The sequence below is a fragment of the Puntigrus tetrazona genome, chromosome 24 (assembly GCF_018831695.1).
Source record: "Puntigrus tetrazona isolate hp1 chromosome 24, ASM1883169v1, whole genome shotgun sequence".
Taxonomy (NCBI): Eukaryota; Metazoa; Chordata; class Actinopteri; order Cypriniformes; family Cyprinidae; genus Puntigrus; species Puntigrus tetrazona.
Window position 1 is genome coordinate 5,500,929 of NC_056722.1, and position 7,500 is coordinate 5,508,428.

The following is a 7,500-nucleotide window of genomic DNA, read 5'->3' on the forward strand; positions in this document are numbered from 1 at the left end:
ACATTAATAGAGAGATGAAGGGAAGGAAAAGAAGTGGTAGAAAACCTCATGATATTCTAATTATATGACCAGCACCTGTATACACACACACACATATATATATAATATATATATATATATATATATATATATATATATATATATATATATATATATATATAAATGCTTTTTTATATAAAATACTTCAATATATATCAAATTTAATAAAAATTATAAAATAATATATAAAATAAATCACATACCAATGCATAATATAATATCTACAAAAGTATACATAAAATTTAATAATTTGCATAATACAATAAAAATAAAATATCTGATAAAAAATATATAAATTATATGTTATACACACACTAATAGTAATGTTTATAGTAAATATATTCAATTCAATTTAAGTATAATTGTTTAATACTGTATATGTACATGTATATATATATATATATATATATATATATATATATATATATATATATATATATATATATATATATGTATGTATGTATATATATATATATATATATATATATATGTTTGTGTGTGTGTGTGTGTGTTTATGTATATATATATATGTATATCAATCAATCATTTTTATTTCTATAGCTCTTTTAACAACACAGGTTGCATCAAAGCACTGTACAGTATAAGGTAGAAAAATTACATTTACATTCAAATATAATCAACTATATATACTGTATATATTTTTGTAAGTGCCTGCATCAAGACAGCACCTGTATCATGAGTAAGAATCTTTGAGAATCTAACATCTCACACACAGAGTGTTCAGCAGCGCTTCCAGGAAACACAACGAGGTCACGTTTGCTTCGGCAGGGCTGTGTTTATCAGGATCATCTGCTGCTGGACCGGCACCGGAGTCTTCCTCCGAACACATTTAATTAACTGGCTAGAGCCGGCGGCCCGAGGCTCATTTACAGCACGGAGCCACCGATCCATCTGCAGGGGATCTAAAGCGCAGGAAATAAAACCGCATCACGCTATTCTCAGATATTAAAACACTGAACTCTGACACGCAGGGCTGCGTTTCCGCCCGAGCACAGAGAAATAGAGTCTAACAGCGGCGAAATTACAGCTTGATACGGAGGAGAAGTGACGGAATACAGAGAGCTTCTCAGAAACACGGAGCTGGAGTCTTAGAGAGGAGATGACCTCTGAGACACACTCTGCTTCTGGAGGAAGACCAGAACACAGCCATCAGAACTCTGTCCGTCCATCAGCCGTCATCAATTACCTATCCATTCATCCATCATTTATCCATCATCTATTCATCCATCCATCTATTATCTATCCATTCATCCATCCATAATCTATTTATCATTCATCCATTATCTATCCATTCATCAAGCATCCATCTATCCGTCCATTATCTATCCCTTCATCCATTATCGAGCCATTCATCCATCCATCCATCCATCAAGCATCCATCTATCCATCCACCCACCATCCCTCAATCCATCCATCATCTATCCATCCATCCACCCATCCATCATCTATTCATCCATCCATCCATCATCTATCCATCCATCCATCCATCATCTATCCATCCATCCATCCGTCCGTCATCTATCCATCATCAATTACCTATCCATTCATCATTTATCCATCTATCCATTATCTATTGATTCATCCATCATCTATTCATCCATCCATCTATTATCTATCCATTATCTATCCATTCATCCATCCATAATCTATTTATCATCCATCCATCATCCATCCATCCATTAATCAAGCATCCATCTATCCATCTATTATCTATCCATCCATCCATCCATCAATCCATCATTCACCCATTATCCATTCATCTGTGCATCCATCTATCTTCTATCCATTTATTTATCCATATTGAATCCCTCCATCTGTATATCCACCTACTATTCATCTATCTATAGATTCATCATCTATTCATCCATCCACCCTCTATGGCATCCCTCCATTAATCTACCCATCTTCCGTCTATCGATTCTCTATCTCTCTCCACCCATCCATTTGTCCATCATCTATCTATTAATGTACCTTCTATCTAGCATCCCTCCATCTGTCCTCCATCTAACACCCCTCTATCAATCCAATCTATCCATCCTTACACTACTTATCCATGCATCCACCCATCATCCATCTAACATCCCTCCATCCATCTCTTTGATCAGAAGCTCATCTCTCAGTTTTCTGCAGTGAAGTCCCTTCAAACGAATCTTCTAATTAAAATGTGTGCTTGGTGCAATTAGCTGAACATTATCCCGGCCTGATTGATAATTGAATTAAGAGGGCTTTAGGTTAATCAGACACGGATGAATAATTTCACAAAGGTTAATAGAATCAATAACTTTTGTTGAGGAATCATTTAGTCATTGGCTAATCTCCTACATGATGTTCAGCCGTAAATCCAGCCGAAGAAGGTCAAATTATAGAAAATAAAGCTGTTTCCTGGGGAATAAGTTATGTTTTAATAAAATAAACCGGGGGGAAAAATAATATTATCATTAAAAATATAAACCTGTGTTTTCATATTGATGCTCATATGCACAGTGTGTATATACCGTATATATATATGCATGCTAGCAATTTAATAAAAAATTAAATTGTTACTTTTTTCCTTTTTAAGTTTAACGTGTTCCTACAAAACTTCAGACACTACTAGGATCAGACGGCATCAAATATTAATTAGAGAACAAGAGGTGAGTGAGAGGATGTTTAATGACGAGCCGCTGTTGAGAAGAACAAAGAGCAGATCTGGAGCGTCAGCAGAGAATAATTCAGCTGCTAAAGAGCAGAACAAGGCTTTCCTGAAGATTTACTGCAGACTTAAAGGCCAGCCATTACTTTACAGATATGACATCGACCGCTGTGATCTACAGACCTTCAGCTGAACCACACACACACACACACACACACACACACACACACACACACACACACACACACACACACACACACACACACACACACACACTCAACACGCTCCGACACCAAACACACACACACACACACACACACACACACACACACACACACGCTCCGACTCCAAACACACACACACACACACACAACACGCTCCGACTCCAAACACACACACACACACTCAACACGCTCCGACACCAAACACACACACACAACACACACACACACACTCACACACGCACACACTCAACACGCTCCGACTCCAAACACACACACACAACACACACACACACACACACTCACACACTCAACACGCTCCGACACCGAACACACACACACACACACACACACACACACACACACACACTCAACACGCTCCGACTCCAAACACACACACAACACACACACACACACTCACACACTCACACACTAACACACTCAACACGCTCCGACACCGAACACACACACACACACACACACTCACACACACTCAACACGCTCCGACACCAAACACACACACACACACACACACATGCACACACACACACACACACACACACTCAACACGCTCCGACACCGAACACACACACACAACACACACACACACACACTCAACACGCTCCAACACCAAACACACACACACACACACAAAGACACCAAACACACACACACAACACACACACACACAAAGACACCAAACACACACACACACTCATTGTAAGTGTAGTATATTCAATATTTTAATTGACGTAAAACAACTTAAATAAGTAACAAACTAAAGTACATATATAACCAGCCGACCAATTCAATACATAAAATAATTCAAGGAACACGTGATTTTTTTCCCACAATCCCAAAACTATTTTCCTCAGCTTTAACTGAACCAAACACACACTTTAAGCGTCCCATTAGTAATAACGCCTGCTGTTTGTAGTAAGTGTTACGGTAAGCCGCTTTGGAGGAGCACAGACCTTACAAACCCGTCCTTTAATTAACGAGGAGGAAGCTGAAGCCATGGCAACCGGAAGCTGCGGAGCGCGATGTGAGAAACACGTCATCAACAACAACAGAGGCCTGGGCTGATTGAGTGTGATGTCTGCATCGATCAGACTCCGGTGGCCAGCGGATTGAACAGCATCTCTAAAGAGCCCTGATTTACACCTGCTGAGGATTCACTTTCAAACCAAACACACCATCCGGGCTAAACCATGCTGTCATGAACACACACTCGGTTTTTAGGTTTTTGGAAAAATAAAATTAAATAGGAATACATATATATTGCGTTACACAAAGGGTTTATTTTTATGAAATGAAAAGGTTAAGTACTACCAGAAAGTCACACACATTTTAATTGAAATGATACTTCAAATAAAATATTGAAAAATATGAAATATTGAAATCAACTTTCTGCGTTATAAATATTTTTTTTTACTCAAATGTATATTTAATTTAAAAAAATTTTTTATCATTTTTTCAAACATTTTCAAATAAATAGCAAAGCAAAAATAAAAATATATTTTTATTATTATTTTATTACCATAAGGGTTGGTATTTAGATTTGAATGATTATTTTTACTAAAAAATTTACTAAATAAACAAAGCTCCACACATTTTAATGGAAATATTCCATTAAAATATTCAGTCAAACATTGTAAAGTTAATAAAAAGTGATTAGAATTTGGAGTAAAATGTTATAGTTTATATATATATATATATTTATATAGTTGATGTGAACAAAGTCGCACACATTTTTAATTGAAATAATATTAAAATTCAATTAAATTAAATTTAAATTTAAAAAATGCATTACATATATATATATATATATATATATATATATATATATATATATATATATATTTTTTTTTTTTTTTTAATAAATAACAGTTTTAGTAAAGTAAATATATTAAATGAAATTAAATTCATTTTAACAATGCATTTCAAATGTATAAAAATAATCAGCAAGAAATACTGGTTCAAAAACCAGGCCTCATTTCTTTCTTTTTGAGCTGAATTCTACACAAAGGTGAGAATTTCCCAAAAAGTCATAACAGTCTTTAAAGACAAAATGCTGTTATGAAGTTAATAAAAATCAACTTGGAATAAAATACCCTAAAATGACAGAAAGGATGATAAAAGGACGATGAGGGGCTGTAAAACCAGCACGAGCGCTTCTTTAAGAGGAACCGGGGAAATCAAAAGAGGATAAAGATTTCTTAGCATATGATCCACGCAATAATAAAAGCTGCTTTCTGTCATCATCAGCGATGCGCCGAGATACGCCGAGACTCTCCTGAGACTCCCTGAAGAAACAATAGCAGAAAAGAGCCGAGCCCGGAGGGAACGAGAGCGAGAACAATCCCATCGTCTCCAGAAATAGAGGAGAGCGTTCCTGCGGGGGCCGAAAACAGCCTGATCCCCGCGCCATTGAGCCAGACTTCAGAAAACATCTCGTCCGAACACACGCTCGCTTTCAGAGCCGTCCTACGCTCGCTCGCAGCTTCATCTCGCCTCGTCTTTTCACGTTTACACGCCGCGCGAATAAAGGCAGAGCGGCTGTGACCAATCTAGTAATCCCTCAAATAATACAACGTGTGTGTGTGTGTGTGCGTGTGTGTGTGTGTGTGTGTGCGTGTGTGCGTGAGCTTACACGTTTTAAATCACACTAAAAAAAAATTATAATAAAAACATTTTAATTTTGCACTTTTGCCATTACAGTGTATAATTTAGTATAATTTGGTGTAAAACTATACAATTAAATACAATATAACATAATACTTTCTTGCATTGCATTAATGATCATTTAGGGTATAATATGTCTTTTATAGTCCAAAAATGTTTTTACAACTAAATTTTTAAAATAAAAAAATAAATCACATTAAATAATTGTATAATAATAATATTAAGAACAATAACCTACATTCACTGTAATTGTAGTAATTATAGCACACACACACACACACACACACACACACACACACACACACATATATAAAATATGTCATATTTTTGCATTACAGTAATGATAATTTATGGAAAAATGTGATTTTTTTACTCATCACTGAGCATAAAGTCACACTAATTTACCTCTTAAAATACAATTTTATTAAATTAAACTAAATTCAATTAAATAGACATAAAAATAAAATGAATGTATAATACTAATAATAATAATAGTAATAACAAATTCATTGTAATGGTAGTAATTACAGTTATACATTAAAAAAATATTTTTTCATTGCATTATTTTTCAATTAATTTCATAGATTTTTTTTACTACTCACTGAGCATAAAGTCACACTCATTTCTAATAAAAATGCAATAAAAAATACATAAAACTAAAATGAATGTACAATAATGATAACATAACAATACTAAAAATAACCTACGTTCATTGCGATTGTCGTAATTACAGGGGAACACACACACACACACACACACACACACACACACACACACACACACACACACACACACACACACACACACACAAACACACACTCTCACACACACACACACACACACACACACACACACACACACACACACACACACACACACACACACACACACACACACACACACACACACACACACACACACACACACACACACACACACACACACACACACACACACACACACACACACACACACACACACACACACACACACACACACACTCACACACACACACACACACACACACACACACACACACACACACACACACACACACACACACACACACACACACACACACACCTGCTCTGCTTTGAACGCGCTCTGATTGAATGAAGACGCGTGTTTTGAGTCGTACGCGCTCGTATTGAACGCTCTCCCAAAGCAATCGAATCACATTTATGATGAGGATGAAACATCTGCTGCTGGAGAAGCTGTTTAACCTCACAGTCGTGTTTTCACGTCTACACGCTTCGAATATAAAGGCACCTCGCCTCAAACCAGCTGTGACCAATTTCAGCCAGAATAGAGCAGGAACGTGAAAGCGTTTAAAAACACGTTTCTATTTTCATCCAGCTGTGCCACTTTGTTCGCCGCTTTTCTAATTTCCCCTCGGCTTCACCTGAATGCCGTCTCAGTCTCAGGATCTCAGTCAGAAACACGCAGAACTCAAATAATACTTTCATTTAAATCCTGTGCGGATTTATTTAAGTAATAGGAATTTGGGGTTAAATGCTTTTTTTTGGATTTAAAATTTAAAAAGTATAATTCTACAATTTGATTAAATTACATTTTTAAATGAAAATAAATGCATTACAGTAAATATTTCTTTATTCATGCATGCATGCAAGGGGTAAAATGTAATATTTTATAATTTTGTACAAATAATTTTAGTACTTTAGTAATTGAAGAATAGTTGTAGCATAAATTCACACGTTTGAATATTAAATACTAAAATTAAATGCAATTAAACTTAATTAAAATAAAATAAATGCATAACAGTATATCTATTAGTTTATTTGTTTGCACTACATTAATAATAATTTGGGAACATTATGAGAACATAACCTTTTTTATCAAAATAATTCAAGTGCAGACTAATTTTAAAAAGTAATCAAAATA

The 7,500-nt window shown here is 35.4% G+C and overlaps 1 protein-coding gene across 16 annotated transcripts in view; it reads right to left on the minus strand.

Moving 5' to 3' along the window:
* The window catches only part of ptprma (protein tyrosine phosphatase receptor type Ma), a 177,413-nt gene that overhangs the window by 73,348 nt on the left and 96,565 nt on the right, over positions 1-7,500 (minus strand). The gene's annotated exons all lie outside the window — the stretch shown is intronic.